Source organism: Helicoverpa armigera, chromosome 7 (assembly GCF_030705265.1).
Source record: "Helicoverpa armigera isolate CAAS_96S chromosome 7, ASM3070526v1, whole genome shotgun sequence".
Lineage (NCBI taxonomy): Eukaryota > Metazoa > Arthropoda > Insecta > Lepidoptera > Noctuidae > Helicoverpa > Helicoverpa armigera.
Genome location: NC_087126.1, coordinates 8302654 through 8319251, shown reverse-complemented (window position 1 = coordinate 8319251; position 16598 = coordinate 8302654). Strand labels below are relative to the sequence as shown.

The following is a 16598-nucleotide window of genomic DNA, read 5'->3' as shown; positions in this document are numbered from 1 at the left end:
ATGTAATACGCGGCATATAAATGCACTCGAGTAGGCGTATAGATAAAAAGAATTGCAAATCACAATGGCCACGATAGTGTTACTGCAAATGAAACGATAGTTGTTTTAGTCAACAATATTCGATAACAAGAAATTCAACAAACCGCAGCTGTTTACAATGTTAAAAGAATACACGAGGCGGAGAAAACAAACCTGCCGCTTTACAAACAAACGACCATTGAACGAATGTAAACAAAAGTTGTGAAACAATGCGACAGTGATCAGCGGGAGGGGACAATGGGGTAACAAATAACTCGATGGGGAAGTGCGGCAACGTCGCAGAACGACAGCGTCTGATTGACAAGACAAACGCCGAGGCGGAACCGGTGAGAGAGCTTTTCATTAGATCGAAAGGAAGGGCAAAAAGTTGACACGAAGGCTCTGAGAAGCGCGGCCGCTTGCAGCTCTACCTCGCGCAGTAAATCCTGACCACGACAATTTGAATTATTCATGAAGGGCGGGTCCGGCAGCCGTTACTCACGACTATTGCACCAACCTCTCCAACAAATGCATACATTTTAATACGAGTATTGCAGTTGTGTAGTAGTGGCAGTATGCAGCAGATCTTTCCACACATTGCCAATAAATAGGACATCACAATCCGTTTAAATAAACAACTCACTTTGCAAATTTCCAGTAGTGATGCTCGTGTAAATAAGCGCATAACGTATTTGTGCGGTTTTGAATTATTCATTTATGCGCTATACCGTTTACTGTGCCATTAGCTAACTACGTTTGCAGGTTTTCCAAGAATCGTTAACCGCAAGCCTAATACGCCTATAGTTGCCATTACGTCAACCTTTTAAGTGTTCATTCAAACAAGAACGCGTCAATTGAGTTTCACCATTCTATTATGATGATACTTGATGAGGTCAAAAGGTCAAAATCATCAGACCATTTCGAACCAGAGCGGTGTAGGCGCAGTATTATGTAGGTAGAACATATTATGTGCTCACGACTACTTAGGAAGTCGAGCGCGTGACTGGCAACGATCAATCAAACGTTCCAATATTCCTTGAGCCACGGAATTGGTATTGAGGGTTATACAGGTAAGCGAGCAACTAATGACGGGAAATTACGTAAAAGCCTATTAGATGTGGAACATTAAACGCATCGCTGAATGCAGTTTATGTAGGACTGTGAAATCACACGATATGAACGTTTTTTGTTCTCGGAGTTATTGTTATTTAAACAATACTTCGTGTAATGTAAAGGCCAAGTAGATGCTAAAACTATAAGAGCGTGCGAAACGTCACGCGAACAATTTCTGTTTGGTGCAAATTACACGCTAAAGTATAACACTAACATGAAGTGGTAGACAAAGAGGTTTTACTCGTACGTCAATAATCTCAAATAACCTGTTACCGTGTTATCTGAGCGCGATGCAGACTCAAAGGCATCTCGTTAAAACCACTGGAGCGTTTCGACTCGCCGACCGTGTAATGAAACACTTCCACTCCGAGAACAACCGTTAATAGGACATTTGATTGTGACTATGGGTACAAAGCTTTCTCCGTAATATGCAATTAAACAATCTACATCTAGTTACATAAGATACCGTATGTTAACGTAATATTGTTTCTATTGCCTCAAATTAGAGTAGTGCGCCGCAAACCGCAGCTGAATCTCACTTTCTAAACGAAGCTCGCAAATTACTTATTCGACATCGAGTCAACATTCGCTTTTGAAATACATATCAACCTACTTTTGGATCGTTAGGCGTGTGACCGACGCTTACGGAAGCCGGTCTCGTCCATATACAGCTGAAATGGTCGATTTCCTTTTGGGTTATTTATTTTATTGCTTCTACAAAATGTAAGAACATGCCATCTACAATGTTGAAGGGTGTTTGTGGTGCATCAGTTATCGTGACTTCAGAATGCAATACCACCTTGAAGATGTAGTGTAGCCAGATATCACGAGTGGCGCAGCTCGTGCAGTAAATTGCGCAATGTGCTATTGAAAGCGCACGGAGGCGAGCGCGCTGCAATCTCCCTCGCATCTCACGACGTGTCCCGATTGTTCGTGACCGGAATTCTTGATTTCCAGCATAGACAATACACTCGTATCGCATACTTTATACATACTGTTGGATTATATAAAGCAAAAACAAATACCCCTAACTTTCGATAACATTGTTCTTTGTTCTATCTGAACAATCTACTGTTTATTTAACTCTACACACACTGCGTCACGGGATCTTGTTAGACGGACGTATTGCTTCCAAGTACCATTTAAAGTATAGAATAAATATTTCAATATCAAATTAGTATATTATTTCTTTTAATCCCATACCTCCTATAGGTTATGGGCCCAGTGCGAAAAAGGACATTTAGTAGTGAGAACATTCAGTAGTGCGTAGTGACAGTAAAGTGCATAGTTGTAAATAAAAATAAAGTTGTGACAATGGAAAAAGTGAAAAGAAACATTAAGCCTTTTAATGGAGAAAAGTACAGTGTATGGAAATTTAGAATTCGTACACTGCTTTCAGAGTTAAACTTGCTCAGTGTTATTGACGAAGAAATTCCTGGAACGCGATCCGCTGAGTGGGAAAAGAATAATAAGGCAGCCAAAAGTATTATAGTCGAATATTTGGCGGACTCATATCTTAATTATATTAATGAAAATGGGACTGCTCAAGCAGTTTTAAACATTTTGACGCGATCTATGAAAGGAAAAGTGTAGCAACTCAATTAGCGCTGAGAAAACAATTATTGGGATTAAAATTAAAAGCCGATATACCCTTGATCAAACACTTCTCAACATTTGACGATCTGCTGACAGAATTATCAGCTGCTGGAGCTAAATTAGAGGAAACGGACAAAGTAGCTCATTTATTACTTACTCTCCGAATACATATGATGGCGTTATCACTGCAATTGAGACACTATCTGAAGAAAATATCACTCTCGGTTTTGTAAAACTAGACTATTAGATCACGAAGTAAAATTAAAACGAGAGTCGTGATACCAGTTTAAAGATACTCCATGTTGAAGAAAAATATAATAAAACAGATACAATCGCACAAAACAAAACTATTTGAAGAATACAACATTCAAGAAAACAAACAAACAAAAATTTGTGAAATGTCATTACTGTGGACGCAAAGGACACAAGAAACAGGATTGTTTCTATTTCAAAAGACAGACAAATATACAAAACAATGCCCCAGAAAGGACAAGACAAGTCCAAACTATTGCCCTGCAAGAGGAACGACCTCGAATTCTTCTTTTTCAGGATTTGCGTTCATGACAAGCGCATACCATTATGAAAAAGACCACTCGACAATTAAATTCCTATTAGATTCAGGAGCGTCTGATCACATCACAAATAGAGATGATCTCTTCACATCGTTTGAATGTTTAAATCCTCCTTTAAAAATTTCAGTAGCTAAAAACAATACATTTATTTCAGCAACTAAAAGGAAACATAAATCTTATCAGTCAAACAGGTGCAAGGAATACTTACAAATGTATTGTTCTGTGCCGAAGTACCATATAATTTAATATCGGTATCAAAGATGCAGCAAGCAGGATTCACCATAATATTTGATGACAAAGGCACACAAATTACAAAGGAAGGTAAAATCATCATGAAAGGTAAGACATTGAATAATCTTATAGTTCTAGAGTTTAAAATACCAGTAATAAAGGGAATCCGCTTCCCAAGCATGTTATGTTAATGAAAATAAATATGAATTATGGCATCAACGCCTAGGACATATAAGTAAAACTAAATTCCTGCAGTTAAAATGTCATAATATGATTGATGACTTAGATGAAATAAATACCGTAACTCCAAATGATAAGTTGTGTGAAGCATGCATAAATGGGAAGCAGACTCGCCTGCCTTTTAATAAAGTTAAAGACAAAAGTTACATTAAACGCCCTCTGTTTATTGTGCATTCAGATGTTTGTGGTCCTATAACACCTCCAACAATAGATAACAGAAATTATTTTGTTTTATTTGTTGATGAATACACACATTATTGTGTGGTGTATATGTTAACTTACAAATCAGAAGTGTTTACAGCTTTTAAAGACTATGTCGCTAAAAGTGAGGCTAAATTCAATTTCAAAGTAGTAAATCTTTATAGTGATAACGGTGGTGAATACTTATCCACCGAAATGAAAAACTACTGTAGAAAGAGGCATAAGCTATCATTTAACAGTTCCTAGGACCCCACAGTTAAATGGTGTTGCAGAACGTATGGTTCGCACAATAACAGAAAAAGCTCGTGCTATGTTAAATGGCACTAAAGCATCAAAACGTTTTGGGGAAATGCAGTTTTAACTGCAGTTTATTTAATAAATATTACGCCTACGAAAGCTTTAAGTCAATCAAAGACACCATACGAGATGTGGCATGATAGGAAACCAAGCGTTAAAAATCTCAGAGTTTTCGGTTCAACTGTATATGTTCATAATAAAACCAGTAAAACAAATTTGACAATAGGTCGTGGAAAGGAATACTGGTAGGTTATGAACCCAATGGTTATAAAGTTTGGAATACAGAATTCGAAAAATATGAAACTGTAAGGGACGTTGTAATTGATGAGACTAATTTTATCGAATCTAGGCCTTCATTACGACCTGAACGGAGTAATAATACATATTCCCAAGACGAAACTGATAATGACTCCGTAACAAAATCAGTGTCTTATAAGTCTCATAGTTCTGGCCCTAAATCAGATAGCTCTCAATCTGATGAATGCAGTACAAGTAAAATTCGAAAAATCGGTAGTCATGAAATACCGAATGAACCTGAAAATGAATCTGAGAGTAGTTTGAAACACAAAAATCAGGATAAACCTGATGAATTTTTAAATTTACGAAGAAGTGAAAGACTGAAAACATGTTCGCGTAAATCATATAATGAAAATGACTATGATGTCTATAGTGCGTTATCCATCACAAGTAATATACCAAAATCATTAAATGAAATTAAATCTCTGAACGATAGGAATCAGTGGGAAAAAGCAGTCAGAGAAGAACTCAATTCTCTTAAGAAAAATAATACATGGACATTAGTACCAAAACCATTAAATAAAAATATTGTAGACTGTAAATGGATATTCACTATTAAAATGACGTTTCAGGTCAACCTTCAAGATATAAGGCACGTCTTGTCGCTAGAGGTTTCAGTCAAGAATATCTTAGTGATTATAATGAAACATTTGCACCAGTTGCTAGAATAGCAAGCTTTAGATTCTTAATTAGCTACGCAAATCAATATAATTTACTGATTCATCATATGGATGTAAAACAGCATTTCTAAATGGTACACTAAAGGAAGAAATCTACATGAAAGTTCCTGAAGGTGTAAAATGTAAAGATAATTACGTATGCAAATTAAACAAAGCTCTTTATGGCTTAAAACAATCAGCTAGATGTTGGTACGAAACATTTGAACAATGTCTCAAAGAAATAGGTTTTCAGAACTCCCCAGTAGATAGGTGTATATATATGAAAGGTAAAGGAGACATTTCTAAAAATATTTACGTAATCTTGTACGTCGATGATTTAGTTATAGCATGTGCAGATTTGCAAACAATGAATAATTTCAAAGCATATTTAATGACTAAATTCAGAAATGACCGACTTACACGATATCAAATTATTTTTGGGCATTAAAATAGAGACACCATGATAAAATTACTTTAGACCAAAGTGCTTACATTAAAACCGTTTTGAATAAATTTAATATGAGTGATTGCAATCCTATAAACACACCGATGGAGCTTAAATTAAACTATGAAGCTCTTAACGCTGATAAGAAGTGTGACGCACCATGCCGTCACCTGATCGGTTGTTTAATGTACATTATGCTTTGTACGCGTCCGGACTTAAGTACATGCGTAAATATTTTAAGTCGGTACACAAATAAGAACAATAAAGAATTGTGGTTATGCTTAAAGCGAGTTTTAAGATATATCAAAGGCACAATTGATTTGAAGTTAACATATACAAGAAATAATTACAATAACATCCTAAGTGGATATGTCGACTCAGATTGGGGTGTACGATTGTAATGATAGGAAAAGCACTACTGGATATGTGTTTAAATTATTTGATCAAAATACAATTACATGGTGTACAAAGAGACAAACATCAGTAGCGGTCTCGTCTACTGAATCCGAATATATGGCTTTATATGAAGCTGTTAAAGAAGCATTATGGCTTAAGTCTCTGGCAGAAAGCATAAACTTAAAATTAATAAGCCCATTATTTTATATGAAGATAATAACGGATGTATTAGCATAGCTAATAATCCAACAAGTCATAAAAGGTCCAAACACATAGATATAAAATATCATTTCTCTAGAGAACAAGTTGAGAAAAATGTAATAAAATTAAATTATATTTCCACAGGTAACCAGTTGGCAGACTTGTTGACAAAACCTTTACCAGTCGTGTCTTTTATAAGACTGAGAAAAGGATTGGGTATAGAATAAGTTTTAATTTAAGTACAATTTCATTATGAAATGGTCTGATCAGGTTTTCTGGGTTTCCTGATCCTGTGCAGCAAATGTTGGACCATTATTGTACAGTTGTCCCAGACCTTACTTGGAAGTATAATATGTTACGTCGTATTTATAAGTTGGTATTCACTTTGTAATGTTGAATTGTAGACTAGATACTGTATAGTAAACTAACGAATGACTAAAAGTTAGGGATTAATTTTTGAGGGGGCGTGTTGGATTATATAAAGCAAAAACAAATACCCCTAACTTTCGATAACATTGTTCTTTGTTCTATCTGAACAATCTACTGTTTATTTAACTCTACACACACTGCGTCACGGGATCTTGTTAGACGGACGTATTGCTTCCAAGTACCATTTAAAGTATAGAATAAATATTTCAATATCAAATTAGTATATTATTTCTTTTAATCCCATACCTCCTATACATACAACCTATTTGAATTCATCACGAGACATTTTAATCGTAAAATATTAAAAGCACTTCGATAAGCAGAACGGCCCTGGAATTTTCGATTAAAAGATTTACAACTACCTATTTAGTATGTATATTGCTCTATGTAGTTAATTAAATGAATGAGTAATATAATAAGACCGAAGTTCTTTAGTTTAGATAGGTAACAACCTCTTGCTATATCGCGTGTCGTTTTTTAAATTGATTTATTATCCCACTTTATTTCCAGTACCGTTGAGCTAGTCACGGCAGTAGTTTGCAAAAATAACTGTTGTTGTTTAAATACACCCCGTGAAATTGAATTACGGAAAAGCTATGAATAACCGATTACCACTATCAAGGAATTAGAACAAACACTACGGGTCACTCTACAATAAACAATAGAGCGATAAAACACGCTATTCGATAAGGAATCGCTGTTTACGGTAACAATGCACACTCGGAAAGCATTCTCGATAACATAGACGATATGAAAGGTCATTCGGTGCACGACTGGCAGTAACGTAACGTAATAAATAACTAGTTATTTATCGTGAGCGCGCAGCACTATGATCTGATTGCTCGTTAGGTATGCGATTATCTAACAGGTAATGTCAGTAACGTACAAGGTAATTAGCACAGTTTTACAGCATTATCTTATAGTTAGCATGTACTTAATGACGTTGGTGTGCGTGCATACTAGATCTAAGACGCATAATAACGCTCAAAACAATTAAATCTAATGCGCTGCGTTAATTATTGTCGTTTAGATAAAGTTGAATAAGATTTTTACGAGTTCACGTTAACCTTCGAACTTGTAAATTAAGGTCTAAGTGGACTTTGAACAAATAGTCAGTAAATAATTTAATTTATCATAAAATGCACTAGGGTAGGTAAAAAAGAAAAAAACGGACACCGATAATTCAAAAATAGGCGTTACGAAAGCAGGTAGATGACCTAAACCTTTTAACAGTTTAAATAATGTTGTGTCACTCAATTCAGGGCCTTCTAAATTTAGAATTTAATTATATAACGTATAGGTACTTACAAGTGACAGTTGACTAAACACTATATTTCAATATCTTCTTGCAGCGTTAATATTAACAGCTTCGTCAAGTTACAATTAATCACTTCAATTTCTATTATTTCAGACACAATATTCTTCGGTGACCGTTAACCACACAAATGACCTAAGTCACTATCACAGATATTTCACGAATAATTCCTTGTGGTTAGGTATTCCAACAGCTTCAAATCCTTCCAAAAGTGTACTAAGTTGCGGTCAAATATCAGGAAATCACCAGCACACACTCACAAATTCCAATTGGCTATAGACTATCTATGTTATATTATGTACAATTCACGACTATGTCAAAATGATTCGTTGCGAACGTAATGTGGCACAGCACAGACGTGCAAAAGCCTCAGTGGCGCACAAAGAACTAAAATGCGCGGGGAAGGGAAGTGGTGTACGGAGGAAAGGGTGCGCGGGGGGACGTGTGCGGCAGTCTAGCGGCGGCGACGTAGCACTACGTAGCAACAAGTGAACGGCGCGGGTGTGCACGCGGGGTAAGCAGATGGGGAGCCGACCCCTCACCAGCACCTGACGCTCGTGTGCACCCGTCCTGTCTTCCACTGCGTCTATAGCACCCCATGTCCCCGCATTATTGAACAGGAAGGGCAGATGTCGCTAATCACGGCACCCGATTTACATAATCAAACAGCTGAACGACAGCAAATCATTTAAGTGGACACAAATAAACATTAGCCTATTAGAATGTAAATATTTGACCAGCTATTTACATTGTACTTACGCACTAATCTATTTTTAATTAACAACAATGAACACATGGCTTTCAGATTCGTAGAATTGGATATTTACGATAGCACAATTTCCAGTGAGTAAGAACTTCCTTTCGAAAATATTGTTTTTCACTTATAATAATAACAAACATTCAAAAACAATGATTGTCAGTGAAACATTTATCGAAATGCATGACAATAACACGGAAATCATATTCATTCCAAGAAAACACCTACTTCTTGGTTTTGATAAAACAATGGAGGCTTACGTAAGTGTTTTGAAATAAAAGGAATAAGCTATTTGCTTATCATCTTTGAATATTTGACACACGAATGACTATGGGGGGTCATTCGTAAAGAACAGTCTACATGATTAATAACATAATTTATTTAGAGATGGAACGATGGGGAATAATGAGACAACTGAATCAAATGAACAGTCTACATTAACGAAGATAATTAATCAATCGACACACTTAGCTCGGTAGTATAGGAACATGCATTGTTTTAATAGGTAGGTATAAACAAATAGCGATCGTTGACCAACATACTGAAAACATTTTACAACGCGCTAACGATTTGGCACAGTCCCAACTATTCCGTGACAAGCTATACGTTCTACGTTTGCTTTATAAATAACACAAAGAGTTCAGCTCGCAGGTCACATAAATAAAATTCATGTTTAACCAAAGGAATTTGCATTAAAAAATAATCTAAGTCAATTGCTATTTTCGATCTTCACATGTTTATGTATACATAACTCATTTACATTAATTAGATAGTAAGATGTGTGCTATAATAGCAACAAAAAACGATAAAGTACTTCTAAGAAGGCGAGTGGTTTTTTTTGTTTACTCGACGATTGATTGCGGGCACAGTTAAAAAACTTAATTACTTTTTTGTTTATGTAGATCATGCATAACAATTTGTATCGTGTCGTTATTAGTAGTTGTTTTTATCGGTCTGTCTCGTCATGCGGGCAGGCGGATACTTGCCAACACGTAGGTAATAGGTAAACTGCGAGGCAAAAACCAGTTCGTGAAGCGTTTTTTTTTCGTAAAACAAGCAAAGAGGTCGCATACCTTGTTTTGGCCTTGTGCTAATCGAGTTAGCAGTTACACACTAATAACTAATGCTCTGTAATTTGCACATATACAACGATGAAAAAACGGCAATATTCCAAGTAGAACACGTTCATGTTTTATCAACCTACTTGTGTGTGTAATGTCTCGCGTTCCAAATAACAATGATAAGTTGTTAATCATTGAGATAACTATGTGCATATCTATACCGAATCACGTTCAAGATAATGTATAACGAACACAACATCACGACTTGTGATAATCTACTAAAAATAGGTGTTTTATCACACAAAGGTTTGCGTTCTTAGATAACTTGCATAGAGGTGGGAATTTGTAGATAACAAAATACAAACACGGCAGTCGATAGCCTGGTTGCAGCGCTGATAAGAGGCCCGTTACCAGCCGCCCGTTTGTACAAAGACCTGTGTAAATAAACCCGAGAGCGTTTGTGAACTTCTCAGAATTTCAATAGGTGTACGCTTCGTTTCATTTCATTTACGCTTGAGAAACTCAAACAAGTTATAAAATGTTTTCCACTCGTGTTTGTACGGTTTATGAGCTATCTCCTGGCTTAGTTGTTTGAAACATTACAATTCAATTTGTTGTTTACAATAGACATGTCATGGGTTACATTTCTGTTTATTAACTGTAGAACATTTGCAATAGTAGTAGGTACCGAAGATTAATCCATTCACGTAAATACCTGTGATCAAAACACCTTTATTTGACATAGATAACATTATCTAACTGGCAGTTGTTCTACGCTTCACGGTAACAAGCATTTCTATCATCTTGCAAAACATATTTTAAGCAGATTGGCTGAGAAGGTATTTTCTATCCTTTCCATGATATCGTGACTAAGGTTCAACTTGAGTCATGTTATTCGGGAAAATGGACGTCAGCGAATGTCTTACTATACCACGACCACAAATTAACAGGACTGATTCATCTGTTATGAAAACATTGCGCGCTGGTCTCTCCTTAAGAATTGTTAGTTAAAAAAAGTTAGCCTTTCTACTACGAGGTCATCTTAAAAACCAGATCAATGACAACAAAGTAATAATTCCAAAGTGGAAACAGGACGCGTATGTTTAGGTACAACACTCATGTGATAATAACAAAGTTATTCATTCCTTATCAATACTTACACAGCTGCCGACAAGTCGCTTGGTTATAACGATTAAATTAATTCGACAATAATTGCCTGATGCAATAATAAAATGTGACTCACACGTTTATTGAACGAACGTGAACGATACAACGGCGGGTTAGGTACTTGGCATTCATAGGCGACGTATTTTTATTATAGCATTGTTTGTGAACTCTGAGTGTTGATTGAATTTATTATTAGGCGTGCCACAAGGGACTCGTACTGAATCTAATTATAGTAAAAACTCTCTCTTTCCTGCTATGTATTCCACACGGTAGGGCTATCTTAATTTTACTTCTCCACTTCGCACATCATTCTCGGACAATCTATTGTTTTATTTTTGCCACTACATCACTCCATCTATTTTGGGACTGCCTCTAATTATTGTAAGAGGAAACTATAATCAGCAATTGAATGATCAGGTGCCTTCTGTTTAAAATGATTTGGATAGTATCTACAACGAAGCGAATAATTTTAAAAGGTAGGATGCTATGCTATTGCTATTGTATTCTCGCTGCTATTCTCGCCATCTACCTATAACGAATGCATGTATTTAAATAGCCATATACTTAATAATTAGAGCGAATCAATATTTGCATTTACGTCGCTGCGGACGGGAATCGTATAATACTTAAGTAGGTACATGTTTCGTCATCTTCGCCGAGATCGCCGGACCGGTCTCCGATCGGATGTCAAAAACCGCACGACGCAATAAATTGTTGTCTCATGGAGAGTAAACATCGGCGTTCGGCCGCATTCATGCTTAATTGATGAGAGTTCGGAACGAGCGCGTGGATTCCTGGCGGTCACGACTCGGTCGGCCAGCGCGCCTCCGGCAGCCATTTTGTGAAGCCTGCCCGCCCCGGGTGCGCAGCATCGTGAATATTAATACGCCTTATGATGAACACTCCACGCCGGCACTCGGATAATACCCCCAATTTAAAAAGAACTCATTTATTTTCTAGTCCGTTTCGCTTCCGCTGCGCTCCATCGATCGCACGTAACGATCATGACACGATAACTATTGCAAACAGTCTTTACTGCGGCACGCAATGTGCAATTAATACAGAATGATCATTATTAGTTTCTATTGTTACCGGCCGGCTAAATAGAGCATGCGCTAGTGTAATACATAATTTTAATGGCACAATACAACGCGTCCAACTCTCACGCACGGCTATTGTACCGTGTAATCGTAATCAAAAGTATTTTCTCTCGGAACGAAAGACTCGTCATTAATAGAGACGTTTCACAACAATTAGCGGGTAAACCGTGGCACTAAAGAATAGAACCCGGGAACTTTTGATTGATGAGCGATACTCTTATGCTCGGCTTCTTAGGCAACTGATGGTTGTCAGATGATGAGTTATTCCGTTTCAAGTTTGAACAGTACCTAATAACATTCAATTGTTCTATGTACGCAATCATAATATAGACAGTTTCCAACTCTAAGAACTCTTGAATCAACCTTGCATACAATTGCGGTGGAGGCCTACCCTACGGCGCCAGAGCACTCATTACTACTGATGAAAGTCTACCGCGCCGCGCCGCTGACGACTCGTAATAATGTGAAATGAATGCACCCGACCGTCTGTTCGGCGACCACAAGTGTGGGCTAGCACACACTGACGTGAACATAAGCAAATGCGTAACGTAACCGTCAACTAGGAATGTATTATTACTTCACATGTACAAGGATACACAAAGCAAAAATTTGACGAAAGTAAACATGTCCCACGCAATATACCTATACTTAACTCATAACTAACATCAAGTTTCTAAGCAGATAATGTACCTACCTAAAAATTGTAAACAACATCCAACCTCATCGGCTTCCGTATCAAGGTTCCTTAATTAGTCTATTAACCCGATTATTTGGTAAGAGTTGGTAAGAGTATTTGGTAAGTATTTGAAGGGTATATACAAATAGACACCGCAAAAACTGGCTCTGTCAGTCAGTCTGGGGTACCTAATTATTGAGAGCGATTCCGGTAGCTGTAACCGAAATCGGCCCGAATCGATCACCATCATCAAAAAGACACCAAAAAGTAAATCAAACAATTTAAAACATTTAAGGGTATTTAATGTAAATCTATTAAACATTTAACAATTATACCTTTATTATCAGTTTTGGAATGGTACAGGAATTGTTGTTTATGAGATTTTAAGACGTTATATATTCTGAATCTCACGAAAAGATTGAAAAGGTATTCCTTAGGAAAACAAGGACAAGGCTGATCGAAAGGCAGTTCCTTTAATTTAGCACTTAAAGATGCCGCTAAGTTGTTACTTAGGAACGCTTTTCGAAAAATGTCTAGAAACGATACATCCATTTTCTTTACAAATTCAACAAAATCATCGCTCGGTGTGACTGTCTCAGTTCTAGGATGTTTGGCACAGATGTGGGCTTGAGCACATTTCAACAAGAGGTAGTGACTAACTTGAGTAAGACTGTCTGTGGGAAAGTCTACTTCACTGAAATCTGAAAGCTTAACACTGCTATCTTCATTTGATTTCGAAGTGACTGCTGTATTTGATATTATTTGCTTGATTTTTTTAGTCTCGGCGATAAAGTCAAACAATTCTTTCGCGTTAACTTTCCGTTTCAGTGGTTTTATAATGTTTGCAAAGAAGCTTTTTCGAAAACCCGACACGAGCTCCGCGCACGTGGGTTCAGCCACCATACCAGTTTTCATTCTTATTCGATCAACAACTAGATTAAGAGCTTCAAGATTCAATCGTCTCGTTGGCAGACATGTATATCCTTCTGACTTAAGGTCTTCAAACAATAGTAGCGCTGATTTAATGGTTGTTTGAAAGCCCTCTATGAATTTAGGCTTACCCGCAAAATGCTGACCGTTTGTGGGGCGGAGCAATTTTAACTTCTGAAAATATGTAAGCGATTCGTTCAAAAAATCTATTTGTGACTTTTTTCCATGAAATGATACATTGCCTTTCTGATCAATCGAACTGAAACAATCAATCAAATTATTCATTAATGCAAAGAACTCGGCTGTGTCTTTTCCACTGCTTTCTATGATACCTAAAGTAACAAAGTTAGATATTGCTGTGGCAACAGAATTGCTAAAAAGTTCTATTGCATATTTTATATTCATTTTGTCCAAGTTAGTTGGTATAATGTGAAGTTTCGTTATCTTTGGCGCACTTTTGAATTCCCTACATCTGTCCTTATTAAAAAAAAGTTTTACATGTGCATATTTGGCTATGCGATCTTCGTAAGCAAAGTCATATAATAGGAAATGGTTTCTAGCCATTAAAATCAAATTAGGTGCCTCAAATATGTAATAAATTTTTCTGTTGCCTGTGAAGAAATATGGTTTATCAGTAGTAACGGATCTATTTTCAGCTGCTGTAATAAATTCGTTTCCCGTATCCGACACAAAAGTTCGAATATTAAGGCCAATTTCAATTAATTTTTCAAGAATTCCATCAATCCATTCATTTAAATGTATAGAGTTTTCATCCTTAGCCAGTAACGCATATCCAACTGGCTGTTTCCAGTCGGAAAATATTCCACGCACCATAATAATCTGCGCTTTTACTGCTGGTTCTGCTGTTTTAATCCCATTAATTTCTTGGAAGCCAAGAATTTCATCTTCGCTAAAGCTATATAGTAATCTTGACTTTAAAGGTATTATCTTAGTGAGTACCGAGCACTCTTTTTCCTGTTTCGTCATCCTTTTTACCTTATTGCTAAGTATCGTCATCATGTCATTATTTACGTGAGTAGTAATCGGTCCCACATTTAAAGTTTTCGGTGAAGGTAGACCTAAAGTAGTTTTTAGCATATGATATGAATCTGGACTACTCAGATACAAGTTTATACAAACATTTCGGTTTCTTTGTTTATTATGTTTCTGTTTTAGAAGTTCCTTCAAAGAGAACTCTGCGTTTGTTAGATCAGCGAGATCTTTCGACAGAAATTTGTCGCTCAATTTTTGAAATGTATCGGATCCTATTACTATTACTTTACTTTCTTGCACTGGTTCTTCTACTTTTACAATTTTAGAACATCCCGGCAGAGGTGATTCTAATCTTCTTTTCCTCGTGACATCTGGTAGAATCTCCTCTGGCTCAATTTCATCATCAATTTCTGTTTTAATCTCAGTTTTTATGGTGACGGGTAGATCTGGCTCAACTTCTGGCTCGGGAAGTAATTTACGCGGCAAATTAAGAGCAGGCAATGCCGTATCTGCAAGAGTTCTTCTATGTTTTCCAAAAATAATGTCTCTCACGTGAAAATGTTCTTCGCAGACGCAGTAATTCGAAGCTGGTTTGTTCTCCAATTCGGTTCGGCCTATAAGTTCAAGCCATTTTTTTCGTCTGTAACAATACAATGGACTGTAAATATTGAACTATGTCAAATTAAATGAAAGCATCAATAGGTACCTACAACTCAAGTACCTACTTGTATGTGTCTTGGTCTTTACTTCTACCTACTTTGTCCTAATGATCCTAATATAAATGTTTTTTCTTGACTGTTTTCAGCAGACCACTGTGATTTTTTGCGTTTAAAATCCTAGAGCGGCTATTCAAAGAAAACCCCATACAACGTGATATAAAGATATTCCTTTACATTTTCCATTCTTAGATTTCTTTCCAATTATTACCTACATATTTCCTTTACTATTACCAGTTTTTTTGTGTAAGGCACGGCGAAAATTTTAATGTTTGTATAGTAATGAACAACAACAGAGCGCTTTAGACTTACTGCTAAGTAAAACAAGAAAGGTGGAGGTCAAGTGTTGGTATTGGAGGGGGGGGATCCCCCGCATTTCCCCCTACAACAACTAGGTCTTAAGCCAACCTCATGTAATACCGTTATACTGGCGAAACACATAATAAGTAAGTACCCTTAATATGTAGGTATACTGAAGACAGTCAAGCAAAAGCGTTTATGCAACAATTGTATACAAACTGCATCGAACTTAAATCACTTTTGAACCTCTAGAGCTATTTATTAAAGCCAAAGAATATTTATGAACAAGAATAAATAATTAGGTCAACTTACCTTTCTACGTCATAAGGGTGTTTGAAAAACGAGATTTCTGGTCTCTTGGTTGATGTATTTGTGCATCCGTACACACTACAGTACGAAAGGCCGCGCTTTTTAGACGATATGATTACACCAGACGCCATGTTATGAACGAACGGAACAAGCGATCGCCTCGGGTGGCGTGGCAATCGCGACTGACTCATAGCGAAACCGGTAGGCCGGGCGCGCTTTGTAGCGAGGTGGCAGCCCTGTCTGGGCCGCTCTCGCTGTTGTAAAATGCGCGCGCAGTTGATTCCAAAAGTCAATAGGTCAAACTATCATCAAAACAAATTAGCAAATATCTTAATAAAATGGTACTGCAGGTACGCGCTAGGGACCGGGATCTTTGATGTATTTAAATAAAAGATTGGAAATAACTTTAACTTTGTGTTTATTTCGGATTGAAGGCGAAGTGACAACTTCAGTATCAAAACCTATTCTTATTTTAAAATATTTAAATGGTTGTCCTGCCAGGGACAAAACAACGAATAAAGACTAAAAAGTTTCTAGCTGTTCTACAGTAGGTACCAACATAACATACTTTTACCTAGC

General features: G+C 36.8%; 1 protein-coding gene and 1 long non-coding RNA gene across 2 annotated transcripts in view; one reads left to right on the top strand and one right to left on the bottom strand.

Moving 5' to 3' along the window:
* The window catches only part of LOC110371995 (uncharacterized), a 190056-nt gene that overhangs the window by 18482 nt on the left and 154976 nt on the right, over positions 1–16598 (bottom strand). The gene's annotated exons all lie outside the window — the stretch shown is intronic.
* Positions 3469–6915, top strand: LOC135117165 (uncharacterized). The gene is made up of 2 exons (XR_010276672.1): positions 3469–3638; positions 6411–6915. It is a non-coding gene; the product is annotated as an uncharacterized LOC135117165 (long non-coding RNA).